This window comes from Bubalus kerabau, chromosome 5 (genome assembly GCF_029407905.1).
Source record: "Bubalus kerabau isolate K-KA32 ecotype Philippines breed swamp buffalo chromosome 5, PCC_UOA_SB_1v2, whole genome shotgun sequence".
Lineage (NCBI taxonomy): Eukaryota > Metazoa > Chordata > Mammalia > Artiodactyla > Bovidae > Bubalus > Bubalus kerabau.
Genome location: NC_073628.1, coordinates 129,077,900 through 129,093,374, shown reverse-complemented (window position 1 = coordinate 129,093,374; position 15,475 = coordinate 129,077,900). Strand labels below are relative to the sequence as shown.

Below are 15,475 nucleotides of genomic sequence, written 5' to 3'. Positions count from 1 at the left end.
GAACTCGGGGCACTTCTGTCAGTAACCCTGACAGTCTGTGTAATTCTCTTCCTTCTTCTCAGTTTACCTAGTATTGTCCTCAGGAGCACAGGTAAGAAGAAATGTGATTCCTCGTTAGGCCCAGAACCAGAGAGTAGAAAGAAACAGCTGTTACTCTAAAGTACCTAAAACATGCATGTACAATTAATTTTTTATTAAGTAGAGACTCCAAAGAGATTTAGCCTAAGTCTGACTGTAAAACTTTAATCAAATCATTTTAATTAATTCATATAGGTATGCTTTGATAGCATGGAGCTAGAACCTAAATATCTTTATTTTTAAAACCAGGATTAACTATTTTAAATTAGTTTATTACAAAATATTCCAGCATACAAAAAAAGAGGAGATACTGTAATGAATATTGATGTATTCTTCATCCATATTCAACAACGGTCACCATTTTACCATACTTGCTGGATCTAGCATTTTTTCTCATCATTTTTCATGGTACAGCTTTCCACTGTTTATATCTACTTTTGTATCTTTTAGATACACATAAAAGCTTTATAGGATAACTTATGGACATTTTGTTAGGTTTATGTCTAGATATTTTTTCTCATTTGTTTTTATAAATGGAGTTGTCTCTTCCATTAAAATTTCTAATTTGTTATTGCTTGTATATGACACAATTATTGATTTATATCAGTCCATTTTATATCCTGCTATTTTACTAAATTCAGTTATTGTTTAGTTTTTTTCAATGACTCTGAGTTTTACAAATATGTAATATCTTCATTATTGTAACTTCAAGAAATTCTAAAATTTTGCTTTGCATTTTCCCTTTGACCCAAGAGTCTTTAAGAGAGATTTTTGATAATTTGTTAATTATTTCTGGTTTAATTGCATTTTTTGGTCAAAAAGACTTGCTTATTGTTTCTATTTTTTAAAATTAGCTGAAATTTTTCTCTGTGTTTTTAAAATGGTAAATGTTAGTAAATCACCCAAATGGAAATGAATAAAAATTGTTTTTTTTATTGTTGGGATACAGAGCTAAATATACAGTTAGTGACTACATTAATGATTTTTTTAGGTCTTGCATATTAATAATTTTCAATCCCTTTTTCTTGAAAGAGATTTGATTTAAAAAAATCTCATGTTAATAATTTGACTTATAGCATCTGTTCACACCTTCTCTTATCTCCTATATTTTCTATTTATAAAAGGTCCAATTTTACTTTCTGCATAGATATTAATAATTATAAATTGTACTCTTTAAATTTATAAAATGGCTTTTATCTCTTGCCATATTTGTTGGCTTGAAAGCTCTATTTTATTTTTTTTCTTTTAGTTTCTTTCTGGCTGTGCTGAGTCTTTGCTGCTGCATGCCAGCTCTCTCTAGTTACGGAGAGTAGGGGGCTACTCTCTAGTCGTGGTGAATGGGCTTCTCGTTGCTGTGACTTCTCTTGTTGCCCAACACCAGCTCTAGGGCCTCGGGCTCAGTAGTCGAGGTGCATGGGCTTAGCTCCCCCCACCCCCAGCTTGTGGGATCTTCCTGGACCAGAGATTGAACCCATGTCCCCCGCATTGGCAAGTGCATTCTTAACCACTGGACCAGGGGAGTCTGAAAGTTCTTTTCTGATATACTGATCATGTCCTTCACTTTCTTTTTATTTTCTATTGACTGGTATATCTTCATCTAAAGTTTCATTCTTAACCATTCTGATTCACTTTTTTTTTTCTTAGTATGTCTCATATAACAGCATGGATTTTGATTTACTAAGATCAGAAAAAAATTTTCTTTTAATTGGTGAGAAAAGCCCATTTGCTTTTATTAATATAATCAATACTTTTCCTTAGTTCAGTCACATAGTTTATTTGCTTGCTCTTTGTTGAATCATGTGAAATTGTTACTAGACTACTGCTTATGACCTACAAAAACGCCAGTTTCATGTTCCAATCAAATATGTACATGTATATGATTTTATGTCTATAAATAGACATGATGCATACACAAAGTCCTTTGTGATTATTTTTGTTTCTTTTGCCATTTAGAAAGTTTCTTATTTCTGTTTCAATGGCTATCATTATTTACTACTTATTGCTTATATGGGGCTTTCCTGGTGGCTCAGTGGTCAAGAATCCACCTGTCAATGCAAAATGTGGGTTTGATCTCTGGGTCGGGAAGATCCCCTGGAGAAGGAAATGGCAACCCACTCCAGTATTCTTCCTGGGAAATCCTATGGACAGAGAAGTCTAGCAGGCTAGAGGCTGTGGAGTTACAAAAGAGTCAGACATGACTTAGCAACTAAACAACAGCAACAAATTCCTTGTATAATAGACTCATTTCTTCTCTCCTTCCCTTTTCTTTTCCCCATGATCCAGTTTAAGTCACTTGTATTAATGTAATGATAATTTTTAAATGTTAAGAAAGCTCAAGATCTGACCACTTGAACTGTCAGCCTGAATTGATGTCCTCCTGCTGCTGTATCTGCTATGTCGCTCAGTCATGTCCAACTCTGTGACTCCATGGACTGTAGCCCGCGAGGCTCCTCTGTCCATGAAATTCTCCAGGCAAGAATACTGAAGTGGGTTGCCATGTCCTTCTCTTATTCCCACCTAATGCATACCAGGCAGTCTGTAAAAATTGTTCTTTTCCTCCTTTCTCCTCCCATTTTTGCTAGTTTAATTCTTTGACACAGTTTAAGAATATGTCACTAGTATACTATTTTTTTCAACTTACCCTCCAACTTTTGACTGCTGTCCTACAGTTAAATGTATTTCTCACTTATGCCTGAGAACTTATAGTGAATCTTCTAGAACCTTTGATTGATTGCCCGAAGCTCATTCTGTAGTAAATTTCTGAGGAAGTGCCATGAAGGTAACACCTCATGAAACCTTGCATGTTCATAACTTTAGATTTTACACTCTTAGCTTGTACAATCTCTGAATCTTTGTGCCTCTAAAATATTTCTCTTGTTTTCTAACAAATAAACATTGCTGTGGAGAAGTCTGATTTCAATCTGATTTTCTTTCCCTGAAAATGACTTTGACTTTCTGTTTGGATGTCCAAAGGGTTTTCCTCTCCTCTCTACAGCCCAGTCTTTTTACTAGAATTCCCATGATTTTGATGTTGGTGTTGGTATTCTCTTGGTGGTACAGATTCATTTTTCCAGTTATAATAGATAGAGAGACTTTAAGCTTCTTCTATTTCATGACATTTTTCCTGATTTACAGTTTTAAGTTTAGTTGTCCTTCACTGGGGACTTCTTTGTTAGATCCTTTTTTTCATTGTTTCTTTCCTTTACTCGTTTCATTATTATCTTATCTTTGCCTGTCATATTTTTCATTTTCTCCCCAATCCTTTTTATCTTTTCTTTATTTCTTTACCATCTGAGCCACCAGGGAATCCCTCTTCATAGCTGCAGTCACTGTCTGCAGGGATTTTGGAGCCCAAGGAAATAAAATCTGTTGCTATTTCCATTATTCCCCCATCTATTTGCCATGAAGTGATAGAACTGGATCCCACGATCTTAGTTTTTTGAATAGTGAGTTTCAAGCTAGACTATTTATCTTCATCAAGAGGCTCTTTATTTCCTCTTCACTTTCATTCAAGAGGTATCATCTGCATATCTGAGGTTGTTATTTTTGCTGGCAATCTTGAGTCCAGCTTGTGATTCATCCAGCCTGGCATTTTGCATGATGTACTCTGCAAGAAGTTGAATAAGCAGGATGACAATATATTGCCTTTTCATACTCCTTTCCCAGTTTTGAACCAGTCAGTTGTTCCATGTCCAGTTCTAGCTGTTGCTTCTTGACCCGCATACAGCTTTCTCAGGAGACAGGTAAGGTGTTCTGGTATTCCCATCTGCTTAAGAATTTTCCACGGTTTGTTGTGACCTACACAGTCAAAAGCTTTAGTGTAGTCAATGAAGTAGAAATCGATGTTTTTCTGGAATTCCCTTGTTTTCTCCAGAATCCAAAGAATGCTTGCAATTTGATTTCTGGTTCCTCTGCCTTTTCTGAACCCAGCCAGAATATCTGGAAGTCCTCAGTTCACATACTGCTGAAGCCTGGCTGGAAAGATTCTGAGCACAGCCTTGCCAGCGTGTGAAACCAGCGCGACTGTGCAGTAGTTTGGATGCTCTTTCAAAGCCCTTCTTTGGGACTGGAATGAAAATTGACATTTTCCGATCTTGTGTCCACTACTGAGTTTTCCAAATTTGCTGACATATTGAGTTCAGCACTTTAACAGCATTATCTTTTAGAATTTTAAATAGCTCAGCTGGAATTCCAGCACCTCCTCTAGCTTTGTTCACAGTGATGCTTCCTAAAGGCTACTTAGCTTCATACTCCAGGATATCTAGCTCTAGGTGAGTGACCACACCATGGTTATCCAGGTCATTAAGACCTTTTTTTTTTGTATCGGTTCAGTTCAGTTCAGTTACTCAGTCGTGTCTGACTCTTTGCGACCCCATGAATCATAGCACGCCAGGCCTCCCTGTCCATCACCAACTCCCAGAGTTCACTCAAACTCATGTCCATTGAGTCAGTGATGCCATCCAGCCATCTCATCCTCTGTCATCTCCTTCTCCTCCTGCCCCCAATCCCTCCCAGCATTAGGTCTTTTCCAATGAGTCAACTCTTCGCATGAGGTGGCCAAAGTATCGGAGTTTCAGCTTCAGCATCAGTCCTTCCAATGAATACCCAGGACTGATCTCCTTTAGAATGGACTGGTTGGATCTCCTTGCAGTCCAAGGGACTCTCAAGAGTCTTCTCCAACACCACAGTTCAAAAGCATCAGTTCTTCGGCACTCAGCTTTCTTCACAGTCCAACTCTTGCATCCGTACATGACCACTGGAAAAACCAAAGCCTTGACTAGACGAACCTTTATTGGCAAAGTAATATCTCTGCTTTTCAATATGCTATCTAGGTTGGTCATAACTTTTCTTCCAAGGAGTAAATGTTTTTTAATTTCCTGGCTGCAATCACCATCTGCAGTGATTTTGGAGCCCCCAGAAATAAAGTCTGCCAGTGTTTCCCCATCTATTTCCCATGAAGTGATGGGACCAGATGCCATGATCTTTGTTTTCTGAATGTTGAACTTTAAGCCAACTTTTTCACTCTCCTCTTTCACTTTCATCCAGAGGCTTTTTAGCTCCTCTTCACTTTCACTTTTCAAGGGTGGTGTCATCTGAATATCTGAGGTTATTGATATTTCTCCCGGCAATCTTGATTCCAGCTTGTGCTTCCTCCAGCCCAGCGTTTCTCATGATGTACTTTGCATAGAAGTTAAATAAGCAGGTAGTTCTGTGTAATTTTGCCACCTCTGCTTAATCTCTTCTGCTTCTGTTAGGTCCTTACTGTCCTTTATTGTGCCCATCCTTGCATGGAATGTTGCCTTGATATCTCCAATTTTCTTGACGAGATCTCTAGTCTTTCTCATTCTATTGTTTTCCTCTATTTCTTTGCACTGTTCATTTAAGAAAGCCCTCTTCATGGATCACAGCCTTGTCTTGGTGAAGGGGTTTGCATAACTCAATGAACCATCCATGCAGGGCCACCCAAGACGGATGGGTCGTAGTGAAGAATTCTGATAAAACATGGTCCACTCGAGAAGGAAATGGCAAACCACTCCAGTATTCTTATTGCAAGAACCCCATGAACAGAATGAAAAGGCAAAAAGATATGACCCTGAAAGATGAGTCCCCAGGTTGGAAGAGAGGAGGACAATTACTAGTAGCTTCAGAAAGAATGAAGTGACTGGGCTAAAGTGGAATCAATGCTCAATTGTGGATGTGTCATCTGGTGGTGAAAGTAAATTTAGTAATCATTGCAGATGGTGACCACAGCAATGAAATTAAAAGACCCTTGCTCTTTGGGAGAAAAGCTATGATCAACCTAGACAGTGTATTGAAAAGCAGAGACATTACTTTGCCAACAAAGGTCAATCTAGTCAAGGCTATGGTTTTCCAGTGGTCATGTATGGATGTGAAAGTTGGACTATACAGAAAGCTGAGCACCAAAGAATTGATGCTTTTGAACTGTGGTGTTGGAGAAGACTCTGGAGAGTCTCTTGGACAGCAAGGAGATCCAACCAGTCCATCCTAAAGGAAATCAGTCCTGAATATTCATTGGAAGGACTGATGTTGAAGCTGAAACTCCAATATTTTGGCCACCTGATGCAAAGAATTGACTCATTTGAAAAGACCCTGATGCTGGGAAAGACTGAAGGTGGGAGGAGAAGGGACCGACAGAGGATGAGATGGTTGGATGGCATCACCAACTCGATGGACATGAATCTGAGCAAGCTCTGGGAGTTGGTGATGGACAAGGAAGCCTGGTGTGCTGCAATCCATGGGGTCGCAAAGAGTCAGACATGACTGAGCGACTGAACTGAACTGAACCGTGTATAATTCACACCTATTTTCTTACACTATCTCGATTTTCTGTTTGGTTTTCAGGAGGATTTTGGAAAGGTTCAGAAACTGCACTGCCATCAAGACCTCATCAGGACCAAAACTCAAGATCAATCATTGTTTGATAGAATGTGGAAGGATGAAGCTTCCACAAATCCTATATAAAACCTTATTGTACAATATGAGTTCCCTGAAAAGATCAGACTTCAATCATCTCATTTAATAGAAAAGTCAGTTGAGGCTCAGAAAGTGAAAATGACTTTCTCCAAGCCAGATTAAAAAGTAACAAAGTGAAGGGTGAAGCATGATTTTCATAGAATCTAGGTTTTGGCAGGGAACTCAGAGGTCATGTGGTCCATCTTCCTACTCAACACAGAAATCCCCGGAAGAGAAGCAGCCAGTATCCTCTTGAATACCCTAAAGAACCAAGGTATTAACTCAACACATTCTCATATGATGAACACAGACTTTTATCTTTTCATTTTCTTTTCTTTTTACTTTGAAAAATCTAAGCTGAGACAGACAAGGATGAATTGATGGTGGTGCTACTGCTCTTGTAGCCTGTTTTTTCTCAGTTTAGAAACTGCCTTGGAAGCATCTCTGGGTTGATTCACAGTGTGAGTTGAAAACAGTCCTCAAGTTCATCTAGTCTAATGTGACACATTAGTCTCTTCTTAAACATACCTGGCACCTCATTTTATCACCAGTTGTTTAGGAGTTCTTCCTAAAGTGAGATTATGAGCATGAGAATATATGTGGATATGCAAGATTACATAAATTTAAGAGATGCTTAGAATTTCTTATATTGAATGGAATTTTCTTTCCTATAACTTCTAAACTTTGTTCTTGGTTCTTCCCTCTGAAGTTATGCAGAATAAATCCCATCACTCTTATGCTTTATAATCCCTGCAATATTGGAAGACAAGTATTGGATTCTTTCTTCATGGATAAGTCTTGTGTGTGCGCGCGTTGTGTGATTCATGATTATAAATGCAACCAGCACCATTCTCTCTTGTGGCATTGCCCTCAGTCTTTTCAACAATCTATGTAACCTCCTGTGACTGAGCATACTCCCACCTATCATTTTTTCTCTTGAAATGCCAAAAATAAAGAGTGAGAATAAACTTTCTTCATCTGGGCATCACACTGTTATCAGCACAGCCTAGTTCAGCTCAGTCGGTCGCTCAGTCGTGTCCGACTCCATGTGACCCCATGGACTGCAGCATGCCAGGCCTCCTTGTTCATTACCAACTCCCAGAGTTTACTCAATCTCATGTCCATTGAGTCAGTGATGCCATCCAACCATCTCATCCTCTGTTATCCCCTTCTCCTCCCACCTTCACTCTTTCCCAGCATCAGGGTCTTTCCAAATGAGTCACACTTCTTAGCATCAGGTGGCCAAAGTATCAGAGTTTCAGTTTCAACATCAGTCCTTCCAAAGACACTCAGGACTGATCTCCTTTTAATGGACTGATTGGATCACCTTGCAGTCCAAGGGACTCTCAAGAGTCTTCTCCAACACCACAGTTCAAAAGCATCAATTCTTCGTGCTCAGCTTTCTTCACAGTCCAACTCTTACATCCATACATGACCATTGGAAAAACCATAGTCTTGACTAGATGGACCTTTGTGGGCAAAGTTATGTCTCTGCTTTTTAATATGCTGTCTAGGCTAATTTGGGGCTTCTTGTTATACCTGATTCAAGTTCAGCTTGCAGTCAATTATTAGCACCTAATCTTTTCTCACAGACTTCTAGTAAAGCAGTTCTTCCAATTTTCAAGTTCAGGCACTTGATGTTTTTGGTCCTAGATGCAAAACAACAGCTTGGTAAGCACCTATGCAATTATTCCAGAATTCCATTTGATGTATTAAACCTGGGGACTTTGACTATTTTAGAGCATCAAGGTTCTGTCTCAGATGGTGCATACCTTCTTAGAATTTCATTCTTTTTGAGCTGTGTTTCTTCTATTCTTTTCAATTTTAAGGAAATATTCCTAAATAAAGAAGACAAAAGGAAGCTAGAAGAACAATCCTTTTTATAAACTCTTAGTAATAGTTTCCTATCACTTCCTCTAACTCCCTGGACACTACTTGCTGTTGTTTAGTCTCTAAGCTGTGTCTGACTCCCTGTAACCCCATGGACTGTGACCCTCCAGGGTTCCCTGTACATGGGATTTTCCGGGCAAAATACATCTCCAGGGGATCTTCCTGGATCAGGGATTGAACCTGCATCTCCTGCACTGGCAGGAGGGTTCTTTATCACTGAGCCATTTGCTGGATACCACTGCTGAGTCCTTTTCCCACTTTCTGGAGCTGTATACCATTGCGTGTCCAAGCAGAGGTGCAGCCTGCCCTTGTTCTTCTACTTTGGGGTTGAGGGAGAGCGAGAGGGAGACAGAAGGAGAAGGAGAAAGACCTAGTCAACCTTATTTAAGGGACAGATACCTGCTGTCAGTATGACTTGACCTACATTCCCCTTCCATTTGCTACCAGGACAATACCATTATGGTCCTCTAGCACCCTGCATTTTCTTATCTATGAGATATGAATATTTAATGATAACCTGAATTTCCTTTGATTGTAGACCATTCATAACATTATAGCTGATTTCTTTATCACTCCCATATTTACCTTGTCTATTGAGCCTGTTCATTAAGGAAGATTCTTATGATTGGAAGTGTATGTCTAGGGGTCAAGAAGTCAAAAGGTTCAACCTCAATGTGAGTTTTCAAACACTGACCTATCCATTATACCAAGGCTAACAAGACCACTGGTGAAAGCCTTGAAAATAAACATACCTCAGAGCAAACTCTTAGAGAGAAAGGTTAAGTGAAGTTTTAAGTTCATTCTTATCACTCCTCCTGATAATGCCCAAGTACTCTGTCTTAGGTTGTGTTTTTATGTTGATAAGGAAGAGAGTGGAGGTTGTGAGGTAGAAAAGGAAATAGAGCTAAGAGATGGGATCAAGAATATAACATACACACTTGCCATTAAACCGCTCTATGAGCTGGAATTCAGACATCGTATTTCCACTTCCAGAATTGTGATGAACATCATGAAGTCAGTAAATGTTACCAAGACAGATGTATGTATTTTCATTTTTTTATTCACTACCGATTGAATTCTTCCATGCATCCACTTACCTACATTCCTGTTTAAGAAACAGAACAACTCCACAACTCATATAGCTGTCTTTGTGCCATCAACAACCTCATCCATTTTCCTGTTCTCTTACAGACCACTTTCCTGTATTTTCTGTTTACAAATCTATTCTTTTAATTCATTATTTTGTGACATATCATTATGTCTAAAGACAACATGTTTATTTTTGCCTATTTCTAAACTCTACATAAGTGGAATATCACTGTATGTTTCTGGACCTTGATTTTTTTGCTGTTCAATTTCATATCTCTGAGATTTATCTATGTTACTGTATATTGCCATAGTTCACTTATTTTTGCTATTCTACAACATTCTATTTATTCAGCAATATATTTATCTATTTTTTGTTGATGGATATTTGGGTTGCTTTTAATACTTTGCTATCACACGGTATCAAGTATGAACATTCTTATGCATGTATTCTGGTGGTACATACCAGAATTTCTCTAAGTATTTATTAAGGAATGGAGTTGTTAGATTAACAGGTATGTGCATTCTCAGGTTAACTAGATAATAGCAGATTTTCCAAACCATTAGGGCCAATTTTCACTTTTGCATGCTATGTATAAAAGTTCTGGTAGAAATCGCATTCTTGCCAAATATGGTATTACTGAACTTTTTGATTTTTCTAAAGGTATTGAATGTGAGAGATTTCACTATGGTTTCAATTAGTATTTTACTAACAAGGAGATTGATTTTTTAAAATCTGGTGCTTCTGAGACGTGATTGCCCATTTTTCCACTGGATTATTAATATTTGTCTCCTTGTAAATTACTTATTTTTGTGGATGCCTGTGGACTTCCCAGGTGACACAGTGGTAAAGAGCCCACCAGCCAGTGCAGGAGACACAGGAGACGCAGGCTCAGTCCCTCGGGAAGGTCCCCTGGAGGAGGAAATGGCAACCCACTCCAGTATTCTCACCTGGAAAATTCCATAGACAGAGGAGCCTGGTAGGCTACAGCCCATGGGGTTGCAAAGAGTCAGACAAGACAGAGAGCGCATGGGCGCGCGTGCAGACTCATACACACACACACACACACACCCCCCACACACATATACACACAAGTACTCAGACATTTGTATTGCTCCTGAGATGTTCTTTACAGATTCTGGATACTAATCCTTTGTCAATTATATGTATTACAAGTTTCTTCACCAAATTTATATCTTGTGTTCTCAGCTTTCTTTATGTTACCCTTTTAAAGACAAACTTTCTTAATTTTAATCTAGCTTCACTGGATGGTCTGTGTATGAGACAATATATTTCCCCAGTCTGATAAGTAAATATTTTAAATTTTGATATCTCATTTATCAGTTACTTTATTTTATAATTGCTGCTTCAATGTTCATCCAACAAAAATGTTTAAACCCCAGTGCAAATTTAGCTTTTAATTTTATCTCTATGAGTTAATTGCTTTGTATGGCAAGGTAAGGGTTTGAGGCTCATTTTTTCCCATATAGATATCCAGTTGTCCTAGGACAATTGTTAAAATTTTTCCTTTTCCCACTGACTTGCTTCATTGTCAAAAATCAATTAATACTATAATTTTGGGTATATTTTGAATTCTCTTTGTCATTATATGTCTTCAAATATTTTTTCAGCCTTATTCTTTTCTTCTGGGTTCCCAATTACACATATATTGCTGCTAAGTCACTTCAGCCGTGTCCGACTCTGTGCAACCTCATAGACGGCAGCCCACCAGGCTCCCCTGTCCCTGGGATTCTCCAGGCAAGAACACTGGAGTGGGTTGCCATTTCCTTCTCCAATGCATGAAAGTGAAAAGTGAAAGTGAAGTCGCTCAGTCGTGTCCGACTCTTAGCAACCCCATGGACTGCAGCCTACCAGGCTCCTCCGTCCATGGGATTTTCCAGGCAAGAGTACTGGAGTGGGTTGCCATTGCCTTCTCCAACACATATATTAGATTGCTTAATATTGCCATACAGGTCTCTGAAGCTTTGTTCTTGTTACTCAATATTTTTTTACTTCTCAGGTTGTGTAATTTCTATTGTTCTAGTTTTATGCTGACTGACTCCTCTCCCATCTCCAATCTGCTGTTAAACTCATTCAGTGAATTTTTCATTTCAGTTATGGTAGTTTCCAGCTCTAGAATTTCCTTTCTGTTCTCTTTTTTTTATAGGTTTTAGTTTTCTGATTATATTTCCCATCTGTTCATCAGGAATGCTGTTATTGTTTAGTCACTAAACAATAACTCTTTTGCAACCCCCATGGACTGCAGCCCACCAGCCTCCTCTGTCCACGGGATTTCCCAGGTAAGAATACTCAGTGGGTTGCCATTTCCTTCTCTAGGGGATCTTTCAGACCCAAGGATGGAACCCACGTCTCCCTGCATTGGCAGGCAGATTCTTTACCACTGACCCACCAGGGATCTTCCTCTAAATCCTTGGACACGTTCTCAATAGCTACTTCAAAGCCTCTGTCTCCTCATTGCAGCATCTGGATTGCCTTGAAGTTGGAGTCTATTAACTTATTTTGTGTATAGATCACACTTTTCTATTTTTTCACATGTCTATTGATAATTAATTGATATTGGGCATTATAAAATTGAATAGGATCTGGATTCTGTTATTTTCCCTTGAAGAAAGATTTCTTTTACCTTAGCTGGACCCCAACTCCAACTTTTGTCTTTCCTGCAATGAACCAAAGCATGTTTCCTCCTTTGTTTCAACTTCCATCATTTTTGTTTGTTTGTTTTTGTTTTTCATTGCCACACCTCCTTCTGGAGTCTACGCTTTGCAAAGAGAGCTAATGTTCATCCAAGGATGTGAGTGAGTTAAACATGCAAACTTTCTGTGAATCCCTACCATGTAGGATTCCTCACCTTATCATCTACCTTTTTGTTTTTTACCAGTTTCAAGTTATGTTCTTTAACACGTTAAGCCAGTACGGTTGTGGCTCTCTGCCAATGACTTTACGACCTTGTGCTGTGCTTAGTCACTCAGTTGTGTCCGACTCTTGTGACCCCATAGACTGTAGCCTGCCAAGCTCCTCTATCATGGGATTCTCCAGGCAAGAATACTGAAGTGGGTTGCCTTTTCCTTCTCCAGTCCAACTCTTTAGGACCCCACAGACTATAGCCCTCCAGGCTGCTCTGTCCATGGAATTTTCTAGGCAAGAATACTGGAGTGGGTTTTCATTCCCTTCTGCACATTACTACCTTAGAATGTCATAAACTAGAATGTTTAATTCACAGTTCATTTATCAAGGGTTGACTCCTGACTGGCATCTTTCTGCTTTTGGTAACTCATGTTTACCCAAAAAGTTGGATAATTCTACTTTTTTTTCATATTTTCTAATTGTTATTTGAGAAAAGGTGAGTTTAGCCAAGGTATTCTACTGTTCCTAGAAGCTGGAACAAGCTTTTTAAAATTAAACTTTCTAAATGTTTGTTGCTGGATATAGAAATGAAATTAATTTTTGTATATTGATTTTATATTCAACATCCTTACTTAACTCTCTTTTTTATTAAAATAAATTAGGTCATTGTAGGTTTTCTACATATAAATCATGTAATTGTGGGAAATAATAGACCTTTTAAAATTTCTTTTTATTTATTTTACTTTGTTTCTTAGCTTTCTGCTCTAGCCAAGATAGTGCAATGTTGAAAAAAGTGTTGAGACTGAACACCCTTATTTATCTTATTAAGAATATTTTCAAGATTTCACCACTAAAATATTACATTTAACTGTTTGTTTGTTTGTTTTTTGGCTGCTTTGTGAGGCATGTGGACTGTTAGTTCCCCAACCAAGCATCAGACCTGAGCCCCTGCAGTGGAAGTGTGGATTCTGAGCAGTGGAAGTGTGGATTCTTAGCAGTGGAAGTGTGGATTCTTAGCAGTGGAAGTGTGGATTCTTAGCCACTGGACCTCTGGGAAGTCCCTAAAATATTATACTTAACTGTGATAGAAATTTCCTTCTTTTGCTTACTCCTAAGAGTTTTCAAATAGTAATAAATAAATGCATAATTCTATAAAACACTTTTTGCATCTATTGAAGTAACTATGTGACTTTTTCATATTTTCCCTTTAATTTAATCCATTGAATTGTAGGAATTGGTAGCCTAATGTTGAACTAATCTTATTGCAGAAATATAACCCAAGTTGGCCATCATGTACCCTTTTCAATGCATCACTAGATGGTACTTGCTATTATTTTGTTCAGGACTTTTGCATGCGTGTTTGTCAGAGATACTGAACTATAATAATCATTTTTCTACTGTTATTCAGTTATTGTTATCAACATTTTGCTAAGTTCATAAATGAGAAGGAGAGTGTTCCCATTTTACTGTATTTCTCAATAGTTTAGGTACCAAAGAAATATGTCTTCTTTGAATGGTATAGTTTGGCATAAAGGAAAGAAAAACTTCCTGGGACTTGGTGCCATTTTTAGGAGAAGATTTTACTACCAATTCAGTAATTTTGTTATAGCTAGTCAGCTTTTTTTTTTTTTTAAACTCAGAATTGATAACTTATTTGGGGGTGCTTTGTCCATTTCATTCTTTTCAATTTTATTGTCATTGAATTGATTATAGTATCCTCTCTGTATATTTGTATCCTCTTTTATCTCTGTAGCAGTTATAGTTTTAACTTCTTTTCCATTACTAATATTTCTGATTTGAGTTTTCTCTCTTTTGGATTGGTTAATGTCACCCTGGGCTTCCTGGACAGGTCAGCTGGTAAAGAATCCGCCTGCAATGCAGGGGACCCTGATTCGATTCCTGGGTCAGGAAGTTTCCCTGGAGAAGGGATAGGCAGCCCACTCCAGTATTCTTGCCTGGAGAATCCCCATGCACAGAGGATCCTGGTGGAATTGCATGGGGTCAGACATGACTGAGCAACTAAGCACATACCGTCTCACCATACTTGTGTTAATTGTTAGTCTTTTCAAAGAACAAACATTTGCTGTTGCTATTATATCTTTGGAAATTTTTTACTTGCATTGATGTTGCTTCATCATTTTCATTTCCTCTTGCTCTTTCCTTTGGGTTTATTTTGTTGTCCTTTTTTCTAAAGTTGGATGTTCATCTCATGCATTTCCACCCTTTTTTTTTTCTTTACCAACATAAGTAATTAAGGCTAAAAATCTTTATTATTATTTACCTGTTTGGCAAAACTAATACAATTATGTAAAGTTTAAAAATAAAATAAAATTTAAAAAATAAATAAATAAATAAATATTTCCAGACCCCATGCTTTCCTGTTTTCCCCTTACCTTATGGATCACTCTCTCCTTATCTCCTTTGCTGGTTTTTCTTTCCAGCGCCCTCTGAAAGCCAGAGTGCTCCAGCACTCAGTAATTGGACCTTTTTTGTTCTTTATCTTCACGCATTCCTTTGACAATTTAATGCTAAGCTATGGTTTATATATACATATAATTACTATATTATACTATACATAATACAATACCATATATTATATTTTATATATGATTATATATATTATAATATATATCAGGGCTTCCCTAGTGGCTCAGATGGTAAAGCATCTGTCTGCAATGCAGGAGACCCAGGTTCGATCCCTGGGTTGGGAAGATCCCCTGGAGAAGGAAATGGCAGCCCACTCCAGTATTCTTGCCTGGAAAATCCCATGGATCACGGAGCCTGGTAGACTACTGTCCATGAGGTCACAAAGAGTCGGACACGACTGAGCAACTTCACTTTCACTTTTCATATATATTATAATATATATATTACTAACTCCAAAATTCTTGTCTCTAGCTAGATTCCTGTCTTGAAATCCCTACTTATATATGCATCCAAGGACTCAAATCATCACACTTACTATAATAGGTCAAATTTTTGTCCAGAAAATAGTCACTCCACTCCTTTCCACCGTGGGAGTATATCTTTCCCTATCCCTTTGTTGCTGGGTGTAGCCTTGTGACTTGACCTGTTCAATGG

At 38.1% G+C, this 15,475-nt stretch overlaps 1 non-coding gene across 1 annotated transcript; it reads left to right on the top strand.

Moving 5' to 3' along the window:
• Positions 1-15,033: 15,033 nt before the first annotated feature.
• Positions 15,034-15,105, top strand: TRNAC-GCA (transfer RNA cysteine (anticodon GCA)). The gene has a single exon. It is a non-coding gene; the product is annotated as a tRNA-Cys (tRNA).
• Positions 15,106-15,475: the final 370 nt, after the last annotated feature.